The sequence below is a fragment of the Mchenga conophoros genome, linkage group LG7, assembly GCF_057382185.1.
Source record: "Mchenga conophoros isolate Kocher_MC1m ecotype Shallow Benthic linkage group LG7, M_conophoros_male_GT1.1, whole genome shotgun sequence".
Taxonomy (NCBI): Eukaryota; Metazoa; Chordata; class Actinopteri; order Cichliformes; family Cichlidae; genus Mchenga; species Mchenga conophoros.
The window spans coordinates 47,082,224-47,104,204 of record NC_140532.1 but is presented as its reverse complement, the minus strand read 5'-3'; the positions used below and the strand labels follow the sequence as shown (position 1 = coordinate 47,104,204).

General features: G+C 37.2%; 1 protein-coding gene across 1 annotated transcript in view; it reads left to right on the top strand.

The window, feature by feature from the left end:
- The window catches only part of astn2 (astrotactin 2), a 303,910-nt gene that overhangs the window by 67,128 nt on the left and 214,801 nt on the right, over positions 1-21,981 (top strand). The window lies entirely within an intron of this gene.

Genomic DNA, 21,981 nt, shown 5'->3' with positions numbered 1-21,981 from the left:
CACTATACTAAGCCATGGTCATAATTCCATCTCTGTAGGTGTAGATAAAGTGAAATAGAAAGCAAGATGAAAAGTGTGTCCTTATTGATAATGAATATTCTCTGCTAGATAATCCTTACTGAGAAATGCAGTGCTAATGTTTATGTGTGTTGCTCTTAAAAGAGAAAAGCAAGAGGTGCCAGTTCATGTCATTGGGTTAAAGATGTGATCCATATGGCAAATGTTGCAGGTGCCCAGGTTTGAGTCTACTCCATGCCGTTTTGTCCCTTTTCTTTCTTCATATTTTTCTGTTTCCTCTACTGTCCTGCCCAGATAAAAGGCTAATGTGCTCAGCAAAATTAAATATAATAAATTATCATGATTCTTAAAAAAATATACATTTTGTTTAAATTGTTTGAATGTATCCATACTGCCACAATTAGTTTCAGTTTGTGTCCAGGATGTCTGTGAAGGTTGTCAGTCATCCAAGTCATTGTAGTTTAAGGAGCTTGGAAAGAAAATGGTCTAGACTTCTTTAAGTTTCCTTGAAGACGTTTTGTTTCACCTCTCATCCGAGAAGCTTCTTCAGTTCTAAGAGCAAGTGGTGGAGATTTGAACCTTATGGGAGTGTCCCCAAGAGGGTCATGGACCCCCTATTGATCCTCTACCTAATCACACAGGTGTGGGTCACAATCAGCCAAGGTTTCGGGTGAACCCATTGTGAAACCTAGCCCCACCCTATCATGTGATTTACTCAGGTCAAATGGCCCAGGATGTGAGTGGGCATTAAGGCGTCTGGGAAGGGATCTCAAAACTGGATTATAGACAGACGTGTCATAAGCCACCCCCTCTGTTCAAAGATGGTCATTCACAGTGGACATAGATAGTTTCTTTCACCATCTGTCTTCTCTGTCCAAAATGTGAACACTGCCATTGGCATCCTGCTTTTATGAAGTGGCTGTTTGGTCACTCCAATGTAGAGGTCTGAGCATTCCTCTCTACACTGTACAGCATACACTACGTTGTTAAGTGTGTGTTTAGGAGTTTTGTCTTTGGGATGAACCAGCTTTTGTCTGAGTGTCTGGCTGGGTCTGAAGTTCACTGAGGTGTACGTTGTGTCTAGTAATTAATAAATACTGTAATTCACATATTACCAATTGAAAGGAATTGAATTGTATGTATGCAAATGAATTTTATGTACGTATTCTACTGTATGTAAACATTATTTAAATCTTCCTGTAAATTTAATAGTAAGTAGTACTACAGTATTATATATTAAGCTTGCAGTGGTTCTCAATGAAGTCCCCAAATTGTTTTGACGCTGGTTTCCACCAAACTAGCCATATGACATAATATTAATAAACTAAAGAAAAATGGTCTCAAATTGTTTAACAATGTGCTTTTTTTAGTGAGTACCACTGCCACAACATAATGGCTCATCTCAAAGAAGCTTCATTTATTTGGTGAATGCATGTCCTTCTTTTCTTTTACCGAGTCTCATATGATGATAAAATATATTCATGCTTAGTCATGCAACAATATTTAGGTTTTGAGAGAAGATTGGGAATTAAATGTGGATCCATCCAGTAAATGCTTATCCACATCAGCTTTGTCAAGTGTGCACCCTGGACCGGTCCCCATTCATTCACAGGGGCTGAATAATTAAATGTGAAACTTAAAAAATGAAAAGTGTTGATACAAATTAAAAATAATAACTCTTTAAAATAAGTTATATATTTCAATAGTAAGAGTAATATAATGTAAAGTGCATAAATTATTTCAAGCTTTTTAGGGTACAAAACAAGGAACTGAAATAAGAAGCAAAAATAACTATTTAAAACATGAATTAAAAAAATACCATTAGGATACAATGTTCTTCAACGTTCTTCTTTTATTATTTATCTACATTTACATAGAATTACCACATTTAGCCTTCCGGCAGAAAGCCTTAAAAGCAAACCTCTCCTATGTGCCCATGGCTTGATGGAAACCTGCGGTTAACCAATTGACCCACACTCAAGATTTGATATGCTTTGGATCCAAAATACATTTCACCACAGCACAGTAACTTGCACCATCAAGCTTAAATTTGGTGCCCCTAGCACAAACTTGTCCACAACTGAAAGATTACAGATTTCTGCTCTTAAATTCAGGAGGCTGTTGTGCATTACAGGAGCGCTTTAGGGTCTAACCAATTGTGAAGTCATTTAAGTTGTCTAAAGACAAGCCATGTGGCACTGTGCCTTTTTCAGACAATTACCAAGTCTTACCCTCCACTAACAGTGAAAGATTTGCTAATAATACAAGTAGTGAGCAGAGCAGATTTGGCGTTCAACCAATGTGGAGTTGAAGCCTGACAGACATTTAGCTGTCAGAATTATCTTTGGCTACTTGGCAGAGGTCTGCCGGCACAAGAACACAGTGCTGTAACTTCATATGATACTCACCTAAATCCTCAGTGTACACTGCCTTGGGGAGTTGCCTTTAGTTTCGTATACTGCAAAATTTCTTGTACCCATAACCTATATGTAGACCTATTATACTTTTCAGGACTCCCACAATGTCATTCTGATATTTGAGGTCTTCTGAAATGTGACCTACAGGATTGTGCTCTTTTTGTGAGTGTCCTCCCACACTTTTGAATATCACAAACTAATATCATACTGACATCCCTGGGTTAGATACCATCTCCATTACTGTCTTGAACAAAGTCTATATGTGGGAAACACTGTATGAAGTTATTTTACATTTTATAAGCTTTTTTCTCAGTTTGAAGTTTGGAGTCAGTTGAATGGCAATAAATTAAAATTGAAGACTGACGTCCATTGTTTTTGTAATAGACAATCATCAATATTCAATATAACAACACACCACATGATAGTTTGCTGCTACTCTAAGTGGCACACACGAAACCCCCCCCCCCCCAAAAAAAAACGTTAGTGTTCTCCTTTCTCCAACATGCAGTCACATTGGGGTGACCCAGTCATCCACTGGGACACTAAATGTGTCTAGTTGCACATTTAGATTGTTCCCATTGTTCCTATTCCGAGCATAGTTCCCAACACCTGCTGGAAGTCATGGGGTCTTTTTGCCCTTTCTCTTCAAATAGTTTTACCTTGCATGTCCCTGTAAGGGTTAGAACGGAGGTTCGAAAGTTTGTATAAGTACAAAGTAGGGAGCAAACAACAAATCATAAATAAAATATAACCACACAACTAAAACAATCAACAGAGACTGATGAGCCACTTGAACAAAATTGCATTTAAACTTTAAATATTCTGGGGAGGAAGTCAAAGGCTGTGTTTAGGATGGTTCTATCACCACTTTTTGATGACAGTGTTGTTGGCAAACTCTATTTTGACTTATTTTTCTAAACTTTATGGCTGTAATTATGCTGTCCCCTTGACGGGATTAATCTGACACAGCTTCTTTCCTGGGGATACGTTTAATGGATCTCGACTTTAATTTCTGTTCTTAAATGTGATGAAGGAGGTTTTCCCAGGTGTTGAACGATTGTTATTGTGCCAGGCTAACTAAGAATTACACAACATTATATTCAATTGTGCAATCATTCAAATGTACAAGGTCTATAGTGGTGCAGGCCTACCATGTTGCATTCATCAGCCTCATAAAATGTGACTGCCATTAACAAGATGGTGTTTTAACCCTCATCCAACTGACATATTTAACCAACATGGACCATTGCCAAAGAATATTACTAACAAAACTATTTTTCTTCTCTCGCTATTTAATTATGTCTTCTAAAGAACATTTTGTTATTATGATTATTATTTGTGCTAATTTAATTAATCTTGAAAGCTATACTTCTGTATCATATAATTTGCAGCTCTTATCCAAAATACAATCAACATTATTACTTTAATGTTATTTGCCGTCCTTTGATTCTAGTATTAGTTTTCAGTAATTTCAATTAAACATTATTTATGTTGGATTTATATGATGAAACCAATCTAAATCATTTTGACCACAATATAAAATAATTGAAATAAACAGATGATAAACACAACGCCAAATGGCAGCCAATTCAGACATGTAATCTCTCCAGCGTGTTCTTGGTGTGCATCAAAGCCTCGTCCCAGTAGGTCTTGTCAGAAACACCTAGGAGGTGTCCAGAAGGCATCCTGAATCGTATTGTTTTGGATGCTACCCAAAGCTCATGGCCATAAGACAGGGTAGGAATATAGATTGATCTATATCTCAACAGCTTCGCTCTTAGACTCAGCTCTCTTTTTATCACAACAAACTGGTATAGCATCTGCACCAATCTTTTTCAATCTCCTACTTGTGAACAAAGTCCAGAGAAACTCCTCCACTTGGGGCAGCAACTCATCCCTAACCCAAAGTGGGCACTCCACCCTTTTCCCTGGCTAAGAACCATGGGCTCAGACTTAAGGTGCTAATTCTCTTCCTAGCTGCTTCACACTCAACTGCAGACCACCCCAAAGCCGAAGGTCACCGTCTAATGAAGCCAAGAGAACCACATCAAGTGCAAGAATGAGAGACTAGATTCTGAGTCTATCAAATCTCATCCTCTATCAAAAGGCGGTGCCAAACAATTCTGTCCATAAATATTATCAACAGAATCAATCAAAAGAGACCGCACTGGTGGATACTGAGTCTGACTTACTGCTAGCAATGTAAAACCAAGTTCTCACTGCACTTGTATAGGGACCAGAAAAGAAAAAAACCACTACAGGCAGTTATAGAACAGACATTTTCCTCATGCTATGGTCAAGCATGCTGGCATGTGACAGGAGCAAATAGCTGCTACCTTCATATCGTTGTTTCAGGAGGAAAAGAGTACATTTTCCAACAAAGCTTTGAACAGTTACATCAGCAGGTGGAGTTTTCCTCATTCCCTGGAGGGTCATTACTGCTGAGATTGGGGCTTGCAATACAGCAACATCAGCTCTCCTTTTCATGTGTAGGATGACCTGAGAATGCCCCAGCGGTCACAGGTAGATCCAGTGATGTCTCCAACTTTCTGATAACTTCCAGTTTGGGAATTTTCCCAACCAGGTGATGAATTCAACAGTGAAATGTTTCTTCTTGAGTGTGCCCCCACTCCCCCTTTGGTTCTGTACGATGCTTTAATTTAGGACCAGCAGCAAACATGAACTGAAAATATCATTCCAGTTATTAAAACTGCAGGGCATGAAGAGAGCAAAGTGAACCAGAGCCAAATTCACACACTTGGCCAAATAAAGATGATTCTGATTCTGCACACACTGAATAGGGTGCTTTTAACCGTGGTCCTCTGGCACCCGAAAACATTTGTATTTTCAAAAAGCACTAATCAAAGCAGACATAGAAAAAAATGTGATATTATTAGGAACAAAATAATAAGTCACAAAAGTTTGAAATGAAATGGGGAAAAAAGTGAGGTACGAGGAAAAAAAATTATATATACACCTCTGGGGTAGAGAATGACTGACTGCGTTCTTTTCAGATGGGCTCAATCTACACCTTGCTATTTTTTTCCTTTAAATCAATGAATGACATGCTCAACCTGCTTTGAGGGACTTGTCAGTAGCCACAGAAACAATTAAAGGGCAATTTTAAGTAATTCATCTGCAACGTTTCCTGCTCCAATCTGATTAGACAAAATTCATTCCAATGTTTAAGTTAATACAGACAAACCAGATAAAGATAGAAAACCAGTCTTTCTCCCAATTGCATTAAAAACAAACCTTAAAAAACAAACTTCTCTTTCCAGCTGTAGTAAGACAGATTACAAGCTACAGCCAAATTATCACAATCAGCCATCCTCTGACCTGGTGGTATACTTGCACATAAACCACTACATTGGACACTGATAACACCATACCCTGCCACCCACTTTTCAGCAAGTGTAAGTGCTCAAAAAAATTTACTGAAAAAAAAAAACTCTAACCCCTTAGAAGTTCAAAAATTTTATTTTCATGCCTAAGAAAAAAATCCTGATTGAGGTTGTCATAATTCATGCATGAAAAGGTTAACTAACTAACTAACTAACTAACTAACTAACTAACTGTGTACTCACACCAGGCAATCCATACTGGGCACATGGACATTTGACCATCAATGTTCAGTCTGTTCGATACATCTGATCGCTGCTTGCTGTGATCAGGGCAATTTGATAAGTGAATTATGCTCTGGCCCTCTTGAGGAGGTGGGCACATCTACACCCAAGCTTGAAATTACTAATGCTTCCTCAACAGCTGCCTCCAAAAAAAATCCCTGTGTTATATAATTAACAGACTGTACATATGAGAGAACAATGAGCTATCATTCCCCAATTAAGCCACAAAACGCATAAAATCATGAAATTCATTTTTATAAAGAGCATTTGTTTTTGTGAGAGGCAGAGTGAGTCCTGTTTTTTCCTAAGTTACACCAGAAACACATTTTTGACTCATCTGGACGAAGCACCAATGAACTCATGCCATGTGCCCCCCCCCCCCTCCATAATTCACAAGAATTGTTTCTCCTCTTAGAATGATGATCACATCACACACAAGAATGATCACCTAATGGGTTTTCACCCAAATTGTGCTCAAGGTCAAGTTCAAGGTTAGGTTTTTCTAATTTTAAGGGCACTTTTCATGACACAACTTTTTCACAACATGACCTTCATGCCCACTCCTTAAAATTTCAACCAGTTCTCACTACTGAAGTACAACAAACCATTTAGCAAAGCCATTAACATAAGAGTCGCACTGCTAATAAATTTTGCATGCACAAAATGATACAGGCAGAACTTCATGAAATACCAAATGATGCGATAGCTTGAAGTAACTCTTCATATTATTCATATCCTGTTAGATAGTGATGGCCATGACCTTATTGAGCTTGATTATGAAGGGAGTGATCGTATTGGTTGGATTATTACATTAGGAAGGCATGACTGGCCATACTTGGGGCCTTCCTGTCATCATTATGCTAACATCAGTAATGTGGTCAGTGCTGTGGTAAAAACAATATGAAACATTTTTATACATATTTCCATGGTTTTTATGGAAGTACTACAATGTAGTCATAATACTACTGAACTCAAACACTTTAATTTGGTAGTGAACAAGGTTATTTTATCCTGGAGATGACTATTTGCAAGCTTTCTTGACTTCTCAGTGGATTTTAATTCTCATAAGTTTATGCAAAAGAGATAACCAATGACAAGAAAACACATCATTTTCATTCCGTATTTCACGCGTTACAAAAACTACTAACTTGTCATGGATTCTGAGCCATATGAACTACTACATCACTGAACCTCTGGTTTACTGCACATACATATGCAGTACTATGCTGGTATTTCTTGCACTCTGAGCATGAAAATGAGGATGGTAGTACACTTGGGCCAACTGTAAAAAGTCTCATTTCCTTTAATTAGTCCGAAAGGAGGGCAGGGACCTTATTATTCACTATAATCTTCTACAGCAAGTGACACCACACATGAAAAGGTCAAGGTGTTCTTTATATGTTCTGCTTGATCCTGGCTCTGTCTCTTACTTGTATCCATAGGGGAGTGAATGGTACAAGCAGTATTTTGTGAAAGCTTCCTGGCATGATTCCCGCATGCTCTCATTCATAGCTGCTCTGTTCCTGGAATTCAGCAGGATACTAAACACATGATCAGGTGTTCTGGTGCCGCTTCAAGGACTGTGCCACTGTCATCATGGCTTAGGTCCAGACTTTGGTTGTGACATGAGCGTAGAAGGATAATATTTATTTTGTTTTCTGTTATTCTTCTTTTGTTCTGTTGTTCTGAATTAAGTGAATGGACCTCCACAGAATTATGTGTATATGTAAAAATCTTTGTTATGATTATACATTCTTTATTTACATATGCTTTGGCAACAACCCAGTGTACAGTGATTCATAGCCATCTGTATTTTAGAAGCTGAGAATGTCATAGTTTCCTACCCACATGTAAAGACTCCATATGGCAGCTCTTCAGCTGCAGTTTTAACAGCTTACAACACCAGTAGGAATGAAGAGTGCAATAGCTTCTCTATATTTACACTGCCTACAGGCAATAAATGTTAACACCTTTACCACTTCAAAGGCCCCTGGTAAATGTAAAGTATTCTAGCGTAAAGTAGAAGTTCAATAACAAACAACTTGCAGCTTTAAAATAACTTACAGTTGTTAATTTTTTATGTTATATTTTAAACATAAGCCAGGTAGAAGTCTACTGTATGCCATGCACTTAAGCATTATATTAATTGTAAGGGCAGGTCCTTTTTGCAACAAGAAGTGATTAATACAAATAAATAAAATTCAGTAAGTAAATAATTCAAGCAAGCAAGTGGTTACAATTATGCTACAGTATACTGTTTATCAGGAAATGCTGGGTTTGGAGTGGTAAGACTCACATCCAGACATAGAAACACGACCTTCTTTGTTTAGGTTGTATTTAGATTAAATTCACTTCTTAAAATCTGATTATTATTTTAGTACTAAGGTGTAAATTTGTCTGTAGAAGTTTTGCATGTGCCGTCATTTGCATTTTAGAGCTGGTATTAGAGGACATGATATCCGGTAGCAATCGTGTTCAATAATTCATAAGTTGTTTACACTGAAATTATCAGTGTTATTTCCCCCCACAACCCCTATATTCTGCTGCACTGTTGGGTGCAGCAGTCATTATGGAAAAAAAGACTTCTTTGTTTGTATTTTTCACGTTCCTACTCATCTGGATAGAAAAAGACAAAAGTAACTATTTCGCTGACACAGCAGTATCAGTTAAAATTTAGTAGAATTTTTCAAATCGCCACTATCTGTCTTAACTAATATTTAACCATTTAGCATTTTTACATTTATATTTTCATTTTCTTACTAATTTTTTTCTTTCTCATCTCCTTCCACCTCACCTGAAGCCTCACTCCTAAACTGAAGTTAGCTGGCTCTTACAATTACAAGAGCCAGCTAAACAATAACATAACATTATGAGCTAATTTTAGACTTTAGTATCCTAAGCTTTTTTAATTACTTTCCCTATGATCAACAGTTTGATTACACTCTCACATTGCATGAGAGTATTAATATTAGTTTTATTATTTGCTAAGTGCGAGTCTGCCCACATTAGGTCCCCTTCTAAAAAGTTTCAGTAACAGTGGCAAATAGCAGTAAACAGGAGCTAACAGCAGCTAATTAACTCACCTTAGTATCACTGTCATCAATCCCACATGAGCTATATTGACTCAGGTAAATCCCTGAGTGACCGTGGTCCACGCGATCCAGTGACTACAGTTCCAGTGACTGAGGTTTGTTACTTATCCTGACACAAAATTCTGATATGCATCCAAAGATTTGAAGGGCTTCGGATCTCGTCCAGTATAATTCGAGGGGTTGTTGATAACATAATGATATAAATTGTTTGGCGTGAACTCAGGGAGAGTGCCAGGGTTGCACTTCACAGCATCAGTAAACATACTCAGAGGAAGTAAGTAAACATCCATTTTAGTCCTCCCCTTGCCCAATTTCTCCACATGACAAGTAAAATGTTTGCCATGAAAGTGTTTTTCTCCCTTTAAGAGAGAATATACACTGTTAACTCATAGTTGCCATAGTTTATTTCTTCTGCATAATGTTTAGTAGGCTTTTCACTTACCTGACGTGTCAGGATTGTTACATGTCCAAAATGGCCAACAGAGATAAGCAGTCACGTGTCTGCAAAATCCCCTCCTTTGGATTATTCTTGCTTAAAAATAAATAAATAAATACAAATGTACACATACCTCCACAAGATGTTGTGAAGGGGTTTTCTTAACAAAAGAAAGAATGCTGTGACCAACCACTTTATAGTGTTGCTGATTTGGGCAGCGCTTTACTTCTTTTGAAGAATGCACCACATTGTGGCTTTTTGCTATGTCTCTGGCAGGTTTATTTCGTTGTTTTTTGCCTAATGATCACCTCCTTCACTCTTTGTACCTTAGACTGAGGTACAACATTTAACATTTTGACTCCAGATCTTTTATTCTTTATTTTTCATGAAAAAGTAAAGGAACAGACCTCAACCGGCCAATTGTCCAATTAGTGTGGAGCCTGTGAAAATGGGGGACTAGATATGAAAATGTAAAAACAGATTTAAAAATCCCCTGAAGTGGTGTACAGAGGGGGAAAAAATAAAGAATATATGTAACATATTACAAAAAAATATAGACCTCGTTATGCACAGCACTTAGCTGTCCCCTCTTTCACACACACAAACACACACAGAGAAAAGGTAAGTAGGGCTTTAAAACACAAACTGTTGTAGTGGAGTACTTGTTTGGTTGGGCAAAGTGTCGTGACCAAAGCGAATTAGTTTTCTCAACATTCCCAGTTGTACAGCAAGTAAAAGAGGGAGGAAGGTATTTATAGTTTACCTTTGGAGAGACAAAACTCAAGTGGCTGCATCTCCCCATCTTTGGTTTTTCCCTTTTTCTTCTCACTATTCACTCACCTTCATCCGTCTCCGTCTGTTGCCTGGGTAACAGTAACTGATGAAGGCTCGGAGTTTTGGGGGACAAAAGAAAAAGTGTGATGTGGATGAGAGAGGCTTATTGAATAACCTTGTCCATGTATGTGAATGGTTGTGTGCGTGCATGAAGAGATGCTTTCATGATGTAATTTGAGAGAGAGTGCGTAGAAGTGGACAATTGCTTACTTATATGTGCGGAGCACCTGCACGTCTAGATGACAATTTAATGTAAATGTATAAAATGGCTTGAGCAATGAGCTATTGTTTGTAAGGTTCTTTGTATGTGAGTGGATGTAAATTTCAGTTCTTAGAACATGTAATTGCAGTGCATTACAGAGAACAATCAGTAAAGCAGTTTCTTAAGTAATGCCTTAGCTGCAGGGACGGCATCTACTAATTTCAAGCTCATTTCTGGTTCTATAACTGGAATGTACTAGATTTATAGCATTTCATACAAAAGCCACAAAAGTTGAGAAGTTTTTAGGGTGCACTGTCTTGTCCTTTTGTCCAAACCTACATGAATCACAGCCATACTAAAACTAAGCAAAGCTTCAGAGCAAGCAGGAAGACATTCACTGCAACCGAAAAAGGTTTCTTTTGCTGAAGAGTGTCGTTATATATTGATGCATCACTTTAAAGACATGTACTCTTGGGTGGCAGACACATTTTTCTCCTTTCCTCATTCTGTATCTCATTATTGATTAATCCCAATTCCTGCTGTTCTTTTAATGGCCCCTCAAAGTACTGTAACTGGAAAAAATCCCTTTAATATATATTTGAGCTGCTTGTTTTTCTCCCTTCAGTGCTAATGATAGCAGATGTGTTTTATTCAAAGCCATTAATGACTCAAGCACCAATTTGAAACATCTGTGCTATTTGAATTGGATTTGAAAGTGATATTAAGACCCCTGACATCTATTAGCATTCTATAGGCAATCACATTCATTAGATATTTTCTCTGCAGGATAGTACATTTTTATTTCCCCACCTTCTCCTAAGCCAAATTTAAAGGCAAGTCAGGCCAGGTCTGGGCTACAGTAAGTGTAAGCAAGTGTCAAAATGCGCTCTTTACAGGACATGAAATATACTTTGTGGAGCTGGCATTGAACTGAGGAGACATTGCTGTGATATGTGAAGCAAGAGAAGAGACCAGCAATAGGGTGTTTGGGGGTGGGGAGAGCGGGAGTGAGGGTGAAAGTGAGTTTTTGATTGCATCTGGCACAAATGGACAAAGACTACCTTCCCCTTCAGCTGCTGGCGCTCGCTGACAGGTCTACTCGCGCAAGCTGTTGTGGTAACACTTGGCCGACAGCTGCAGATACAAATAAAGGCCTCACTTCAAGCGAAACGACAGGGGATATAACAAGGGCTGAGGCCCCAGCTGCCTCTGATACAAGTAAACGGGCTGGAGCACCCTAACATATAAAAGCATCTATAATCACACATAGCTCCATAGCACCCGCCAGCTTTCAAGGCAAGAATATGTCTTTCTCTAGCAGGAGGCAAAGTCATTTATTTTTCAGATTTAGCCTTGTGTTTTATTATGTTAAATACCACACAGTCGTCGCTGATGTCACCACAAAAACAAAATAGTCCTAATAAACCTTGGGAAAAAAATTAGGGACCAACAAAAAAATGTGTGTCAACCATTATTTTCCCACATGCTGCTCTTTACAAATATGTACCATTGTCCACACTGTGATGCTTTTATCCTTACACAGGAGAAAATCCATTCTCTGACACTTTCACTACTCAGCCTTTGCTGTTTTTTTTCAATCAAAGTCACCCCAAGAGTCTCATTGTTCAGACCCTCTCACTACCTTCTTACCAACAGCTTTAGCAACTCAGGCCCCATGTACACTAACAGCACTGCAAATATTAGCAACACATTTCTAATCACATATTATTTTTTTTGCCATGCTACAGCAAATGAAAGAGCCATAATGTGGTGTGGTTGAGTGAAGTGGGGGTTTGAAAGTGGGGTAGGCATTGTAGAATTTTTTTTATTCATTTTTTTTCCAGAAGTACTAATTTCCCGCAGTAATGAACAGGCAGCGGTGCATGGTCATCAGGCAATTATATTTGGTTACCATGCAAACAGTGAGCATCACGGGATGTTGTTATACTGAGAAATAGACCCAGGGTCCATGACAGTGGTAGTGAAATACTAGCTATTATCTAAATGCAGAGACATTTTTAAACATGCGTAATTTTACAATACACAATGTTTTAGTTTTTTGGGGATGCTCTCATGAGTAGAACATTCAATTATCCTTTTTGTGTTGGTTTTTCAACACTTTTTTTCTGGTTGTTTTAAATTGCAGTTTAAGGGATTCCATATCATCTGATTTATGCTGCTTATTTTGTAATGTGCAAAACTACCTGAGCAAAATGTCATCGTTTATAAATTAGGAAAAATAGAAAGAAATAATAAAAAAAATATAACCGAATGCCTTTGATACATACCATTGGGATGCAATGGTATATACTTCCAGAGCTGAAAAAAAAAACAAATAATACCAAAGTGACAAAAAACTGCAGATCCTCTAGGTGTCCTCTAGGTTGTTGGTTGACAGGTGTCCAAGGAGTCTGCTGGGCCTTATCCACTACTCAGAGTCACTGAACTGGACTTCGTCAAAGTGGCATGACCCTATTGCATCTGACTAATATTCTAGCTTCCCTAAAGTGTGTATTCCAGTTGTGGTGAGAGAAATTCTAATTTTCTTTAGTGCATTAGTTAGAATAATTAGGTGATCTGTGCATTACTGTGTTGCACTTCTCCAGTTTATGAATGCAGCTTGCTAACTAAGCAAGCTAGTGCTAGCTAATAAAATAGCACTGGTGTCTTTTGGCTAAACCTATTTAAAGTTCATGAATTGCAGACAGCATGTAGGTTTGAACGCCACTAAAGAACAAACAGAATGGAAAAAAAATGGGAGATAAACACAACACTAAGGGAAACCAAAACAATCTTTTTGTAACTGCTCATCTGCGGATCTGATATGTTATTTATCTGTGTACTCTAAGGTCTATAATGCAGACCTTATCATTTAGTAAAAGACTGAAGAAGAAGATCTCTCAGGTAGATTGTTCATCTAGCTGAAAGAGGAAGTTGTGGGTGCAGGATGCTAAAGGTCTTCCTTTAGTTGCAGTGCAGGTGGGAGGAGCGCAAATCACCCCTAATTCAGTGGTGTAATTCACAAAGCTACGGCTCAAGGTAGCATTATCTGCCATAAAATCTTTTCCCTCTGTGTGACAGATCCCTGTGGTATGTTAAAGGCGAAGACAGAGAGGCGTAGTAATGAAGGGATAGGAGAAGGGATAGGATCTAAGACAATGTAGGAAGGGGTGGGGAGAAAATGATGGTAACATGTATTCATTCCCATGGAGAGAAGGACAAAATGGAAAGGTCGACCTGGTGCTTTCCAGTTAAGCTGTAGAAGATTTTAATTCAGTTTTCAATCACAGTGTAATCAGATTTTATGATTAGGTAGGGACTTTTGGTCACTGTAATTTCTCTAGTGATTTACATGGCTCGAGCTGAGGACTGGACTGGAAATTATTTTTCACTTTCGGATAGATTTTTTCACTTCTATCAAAAATCTTTACCTTTCCAGTCGATTTAAAACATATACCTTTGCATAAGCCTTATAAAATGTTATTTTTCAATTCATAGTTCTCAACAACAGCACAAGTCTATGACAGCACGTAGTCTTAATCCCAAATGACTCTGATGTTCAACAGTTTGTGCATACTGTTGAACATCAGAGCTTCCCCTGACCTAGTAAGTGAATTATTACATTAATTAATTAATTAATGATCGAGACAAGCAGCTGTTACATACAGTATAATGCCACTGATAGAGATTTGTACCATATAATTTACCCACTTATTTTAGGAAGCCTGCTATGCTTTGCATTACCAGGAATGAAAGAATTACTATAAGTATTTCTTAATGAAACCCAGTAATAGACAGGCATGTGATTTCCAAGGTAAATAATTGGAATGGGAACATTCATCTTGTCATTCACACTGCAACTTCTACTTGGACATAGAGAATGGAGAGCAGATGCTAGGGCACATGCCACTTTAACTTCCTGCTGGGAGAGAGGGATAGTGGGAACAGATACTGCGCAGGGAGGAGGTTGACAAATAGAAGATGGTGACAGAAAAAAATGGAGTGAGAGGGAAATGATGTTTAGCCTTTGCAGACTCTGTGTGAAAGACAATGGCATAAACACAAAAACAGTCCATTCAAGCAAGCCCAAATATATTACAAGTACATACTTGGATTTGTGTGTTGTGGTTGTGATAGCTTGAGTATTGTCATCTGTAGGATAATGCGTACATGCGATCTCTTTGTTCTTTAATCTTGAAATTGATCAATCTTTTGACTGCAAGCAGTTTAGCGTGTGAGTATTTCAGTGTAATTTACTCTTAAGTATGCAATAAAGGTTGTTTTAGTCCAACCTTCCTTTGTAGCAGGAGGTGGCTGATTACTGGGGTTCAGTGAGCCACTGCCTCTCCTATGCACAGATGGTGGCTAAACCACAGAGCATGTGTTGCATGTGTTGGCTCTGCATCGTGTTGTTTCACTGCATAAAGAAGCTTATTAGGATCATTAGGGAGTTATGCTTGTCAAGTACACATAAAAGTCAAAAAATTTAAGGCTCTGTAGGAGCTATTGAAGCAAGAGAGTGGAGAGTGGTTCAAGTGAGGGGGCGAGAGAGAGATGGTGGAAGGCTCAAAACTAATCAGATATGTAGTTATTAGATATTTCTTTTTACAAAGATAAGGTATTTACAGTTAATCTTTCTTTAATCCTTTACTTTTTAAAAAAAAATATGTAATGTGCATCTGGTTAGACATCTGCTGTTGCAGATTACTTTTTCCTATGAATGGGCCAAAGAGAAGTGACACATCTGAGATATCCATGGTGACAGTGCTATTTTGGTCCTCAACAGAAGCAATGCCATCAGATTGAGAGTCGTAAGAATTTTACAGAGATTAGATAGAACAACAGAAATTGCTACATACTTTATTATTGCTATGCATGCTTGAGTGCAAATCTGAACACCAAACTCAGATGCAAAAATCATAATAAATGCTGACAATGCATTTTGTAAGGAAGCTAGTCAAAAAAAGGCTCTTGTCCAAAGACTTCGGACAACATGCGAAATAGCCATTTCACTCACTCTTCGTGATGTCTTCTCAGGTAATAAAAGTAAATATGCTGCGCTTATCATTTATGAAAGTGTAATAATAATAATAATAATGAACAGGAAATTGCAGTGGAAATAGCGTATGCAAATAGTCTGATTTCTTAGCTACATTATTACAACACATCTGTTTATCTCACCACTCTTAAGAAGACTGACAGCTCAGATTAAACGAACAAACAAAAGAATCTGACAGCATTGTATTGTATATTTTAAAGCATAACAAACCCCTGACTGGGCATGCTGCTGCTCCTTTCATTAGCTCTGTTGTCTGTAATTAGTCAGTGATTGAATATATTTAATGCACATTCACTACAATCAAGATTAATAATAAAGTCTAATGAGATTTTGTTTTGGGGTTCTTAACCTCTCGACTGTCTGCTGCTCAAAGTAGTCATATTTTTTCCAGCCAAATATGTATGATGCCACCATATTCAAGCTCCCCTGTAAACTGTCTCGATTGAGCTTTGTCTGTTTTTTTGTTTTGTTTTTTTTATAATAGTGAAATACATAAACTGCTTCTTGTGTCCATATCGATTTAGAAGACACAGACATCTTCTCTAATGTACATTCAGTATGAATATTCATGTATGATTGCATGATTATAAGCTGAAGTTACCCGGTTTTTTAGCTTTACTCTGTTTTTATAAGATGGTTTATAACCACAAGCTAACATCTAAAATTCATTCATGTATTTGGGGTTTTTAGCATCTTTGTCTGTTTTCTCTTCATTACACTATATAACTCAGTCACTGCAGTAAAGTAGTTTTATACATTTATGTATTGCATCAATTTGATCTTTAGTTGTACATTTTGACTAAGATCATCAGCTGTTTTTCTTATACATAGCAAACATCTGCTTGTTCGTTCAACAGGCCAGGATCTGGATTCAAGTACACAGTGAAGCTATGGTGATGGTGTTTCCTAATGTATCAAAGAGTCCTTCATGGTGTTACATTGCTTATACAGTTGGATTAAATTAATTTAGATTTAGATTTAGAATGCATTCTGATTCTGGGTATGCGCGCGCACACACACACACACACACACACACACACACACACACACACACACACACACACACACACACACACACAGACTCTCTCTCTGAGAAGATTTACAGATGGCCTCTTTATATTTTAAACATGTAATCTACCTTACATACATGCCAATATATGCGTCCTATTTCTGGGGTACTAATTGATAAAAAAAAAATGTATCCAAAATATTAGGTTTCTGCATGTTTTTTTTTCGCCTGTAATTTAAAATGTTAGAGTTATAGTCCACAGTAGTGTTGTTAAAAATGTTTCCTTTTAAATATGTATAATAGAGGATTTCAGCTTTCATAGAATGTTAAGATTCAGAAAAAACCCCCAAAACATTTATTCTAGAAGCCCTGTGATAGGTTGTCTGTCTAGTGTTTACCCCGCTTGCTGTGACTGGCTCTAGCACCCTCATGACCTCATGAACTGTATTTCGTTACCCTGTATTTGTACATGTCTAATGTCAATAAAGTTGAATCCTAATCCTAATTGAAAAAGCTGGAGCTGGAAAATACTGGATGGATGGATTCAAGAATATTTCATGTGTTGTTAATTAAAGTGATATTGCATATGCATACCAGATTCTAGTAATATGGTCGTAGTGTTACAATGGTGTTGCATTAAAAGTTAACTGAGGCCATGATGAAAAGAGGGTTGTTCCTGTTTGTAGTGAAATCAAATCAAGAAAAAACAAATTAAAAAAGCAAAAAACAAACAAAAAATAGATCTAAGAATCAGGATCCTTTTGTGTTTATGGACTTTCAAATTTTGATTATTTAAATATCTCTGTTTAATTCTTAGTGTTTATATCTGCTTCTTTGTTGTAGTAGAGTATTCTTCCCTCACTTCTATCCTGTTGTGTCAATCCCACTATATTGAGTTCATTAATGTATGGATTTCCCCATTTAGTTAATACTTCTCTTTTCCTGTTTTATTTAAATAGTTAGTTTTGTTTTACCTTCCCTCCCATCTCATTGTCCTTGATTGCTTTTACCTGCATCTTGATACCCAGCTGTGTTCTTGTCTGCTGTTCTTGCCCTTCTGTTTATACACAGTGCTGCCTTCCCTTTAGGGTTTGTCAGTGTCTGTTTACATTCTCCATGTGCTGCTTATGCCTGTAAATACAGTTTATAGTTCCTTTTTTCAATTTATGTTTTACTTTTTGAACTCTTTAACAGCCTAATAAAACTGCTTGCTTTTTGTTGAATCCAGTTTGCCTGCCATATCACACTCCACACAGTCTGCATAATCTGTAGATTGTAACAGTAAGATAAAAAAAAAAAAATGGGTGTGTCAGTGGTGCAAATAACCACAATTCAACATGAATTTCCAGTTAATAAAAAGGAACTGACTCGATGTCACTTGGTATATTGTCCAATCTATTCAGTTCAGTATTCTGCTTGCCTTTAATCAGTTTCCTCTTTAATGCAATATTCAAAAATTGCTTTTTCTCATGTATTTTTATTCTTAGTTTCTCATATATGGCTTTACTTTGCTTTACTTACTTAACTGTTTCTTTTTGATATAGTCAATTGTCAACTGTGCACCATATTTCTTCTTATTTTTCTTTTTATTCTTCTTATTTTCAATCTTACTTCTGGTTTTCCTTGTACATATGTTTTCTCTTCTTTTTAGTTTTTGAAGACACTGAAATTTAACTACTAAATAACAGTAAAATTATGCTATTATTTAACTGTTTTGACCAGTTTACTATAAAAGATATACACGTTTTTCACAACTGGAGGTGGTGTTGTTTGCAAGTAACATGCACTATGTGGGCAGCATTTGAGGTCTTAGGCCATTCTGTTGGTGGAAAGATTTTCTAAGATGAGGTTGTGGTATATTGCAGTCCCTGATTCCAGAATGGCATAGGTTTACTACATTAATTAGAGACCCTAATAGTTGTCATTAGTGATAACAGAATGGACTCACATCTTCTTTTTTTTCCTCACCAGTATATTATATTGCTGAGTCAATCTCCATCAATATTGGTAGGTAGACTGCCAAACCGTGTCAGAGCATGACTTGTGGCTTATAAACTGCCATAGGTCATCCTCCTGAGATGTTCTTCTCAATTCCGACCATACAGTAGCAACATAGTTGCATAGAAGCAAAAAGCAACAAAACTTAACATCCACAATCTCTGACAAATGTTGTTGTCATTGGTGTTCTTATCTACTGTTAAGAAAATTAGATTAGCTTTGTATTGGTTTGCTGTTTGGCTTGATTTTTAAAACAAGAGCAACATTTGTGATTATTACACAAATGGTTTATTCGTTATTTTAATTTTAAATATTGTCTCTTTGTCATTTATTATATTATTGATGTGTGTTTTATTTTCATCCTAAAGGTGGGAATACCTTTTTAAAAATTAAAGATGTATATATCTGGGGATAATTATGTTAATTTTTAGTCAGGGTTTAGTCAGTTTAGTCAGGGTAAATTTGTTACTTTCTCAATTGGGAAAAAAAAAAGGTTTGTAAAATTGTTTAATAATTCAGTGCTGGTGTCTATAGCTATATTCAATTCAGTCTGCTGAAGAAAGGGAATAAGGAGTAACTGAGAAGGGATGTAATGGTGGTAATCAAGCTTGACAGGGGAACATGAAAGGAAGGAGGGAACATGATCTAGTAGCTAGTACAGAGAAAACGTGAGGTTAGGGGAATGAAAGGCAAAAAAAAAAGTCGGGGCAAGAGCAAAAAGACTAATAAAAAGCTAAAGGGTGATGTTACAGAGAGAAAAGTAAAAGGTAAAAAGAAAGAATAACACAAAGTAATTTAGGAGCAATAGAAAAAAGAAATGCAAAGTAAGGAAAATAATCACGAACTGCACTAAATCTTCAGAAAAGTGTAGAAATATGGGGCTTGCAGCCACTCTCCTTCCTGTAAAGTCATTTAGGACTAAAGCAGCAGGGATTTGTAGGGTTTGAAGATGAACACAAAACCCATTTTCCCTCATGGCTACATCTGCCACTATGAATTTATATGGCTGTTGTAGTGAAGAGTAGAGAAAAAATGTGATCAAACATGAGGGAGAATGGAAACTGAGAGACATATAGTAATCAAGCAAGAGAGAGAGAAAAAGTGGGAACAGTGGTAAGTGCAGAGAAAATTGCTGTGAGATTAGATGATGAGGGAAATTTGAGAGAGAAAAATAGAAAGGTAAAGAAAAAAGTATTTGAAAGACAAGTTCACCAATGCAACTTTTCAGAGAGTCTTCCAGTATTTTCCAGTATTTCCATAATAGTTGGTGATCCAACATGATGACAAGCAGTACTTACCCAGTCAAATCTAAAAATAGGCATTAACTAAAACATACCAAAGTGAAATCAATCTCTCACCTTATGTCTCAGGAAAGCATTGTACTGTGAAACAATGGAGTCTGTAGTTTCTCTCATGTTCATGGACGCGTGCAGGTTCTGTTAACAAAAACTGGAGGAGCTGTTTGCACGTGCACATTGCACAAGCCGCAAGCAAAATGAACAAGTTACACTGTGATTTATCATCTCAGCAGAAAGGTTTTCTCTTGTTAAGCACGTCAGCATACATGTGTGATGTTGAGGAGTTAAAGTGCAGTGTGAATAAACTTTTTATAACTCCTTTAAGGACTCCTTAAGGACAACTTTCACAGAGATGGTTCAGATGACGAGAGGAGACATCTGCTGTCGACAAAAAATCAAGTTCAGTAGGTGCAGGCTCCGCTAGATATTTTCATATTAGCACATAATCACTTGCTTGACCGGATGTGCTAAGTTTAACTAGATATTTTGATACATACATCCATCAAATGCTTTAGTAATGGTTTTTAATCCCTCTGTGGACCTCTGGAGAGATCTATCATTCCACACAGTGCTCAAGCCTTTTATTTCATCTCTGAATTTTTCCGTTGTTATAAAAATATATCTCCTTATGCTTTTTTATAAATTCAAAGTTTTGGCCTTTTGTCTGTTTTCCCAGTTTTCAGAGATATGTTCTCCTCACATGGCAGCCGCACTACAAAAAATACCACAGAATATGATGGATTTCTGTAGACCTACTACAACAACAGGAAATACAATTTCTTTTCAAAACCCAGTTTCACTTGTAGTTTCCACAGCAACCACCTGACACTTCATTATAGAGCAGCACTTTTTTTTTAATTTAAGTGGGATAATTATGGGTTTTCATGGCAAACTATGTTATACTATATAGATCCACTGTAGAGTGTGTAATCACATTTTCATAGAAAGTGACAATTAATATTTTAATTTCACTTTAAGTGGATATTGAGGTGAACTAATACCTATCTATGTAAATGTTTTAGGCAGCATTTTATCCATATTATTTTCATTTTTGACAATCATTTAATGGTTGTCCTACCAAACCATCGAATGTGACACCATTATTACCCTGTGCCTAAAATTAAATGTCAGTCTATTCTTTTTTCCTGTTGTTTAGAGGAAACCATTGCAGACGAAAAATACTAAGGGGAATTTGAGAATATATTTCTCCAAAGCTGCCATCCTTTTGGAGATTAATGGACAAGCATGTGTATGATACTAGTCCTCTCTGCTGCCTCACCCCTCAGCATATTTGATTTATGGACACTCGGCAGTGCATGAGTTCTAATTTGAAAGGGGTTTGTTTTCAGTCATGAAGATGGAATTTTAAATGTTGTGATGAATGAACCCTTGTGGTTTTTATTTATTACTCTGTTGTGGTGTGTGTGTGTGTGTGTGTGTGTGTGTGTGTGTGTGTGTGTGTGTGTGTGTGCGTGTGTGTGCGTGTGCATATGATTTTCTGTGTTCCTATTTGTGCATGTATATGTGCATGTGCCCGTATAATTTTGTAAATATAGCCGCACTGTTATTTATGTACTTGGAAAAGTGCTGACGCTGTGTTTTCTGTCTGACATTATAAATTTATCACCCTTAGGTAACTATGTCTTGCAGAATTCAATATTACGTCTCACCTATTGGGGGCCAGTGTGAAAAATCAAAGAATAAGTCATGCCCTCCGGTACTTCCAACCATTCTGTCTGTGCATATGGATTTACGTTATCATCCAACAACTGCGTATGGCGCGGTGTTTGATGTTTCTGTGGTCAGATATTGAATGAACCTTGGAGAAATGTGATGCTCCTTGGTGAATTTACAGGGGTATAGTAAGGGCTTAGGGAAGAAAGAGGGCAAAACGGGCTAATAACCTTTGTGTATTGGTATGTGTGCTCATTCCGAGGGGGGTTGAGATGCAACATTGCTACAAAGAAAATTATTTATGCTGAACCTCTGTCT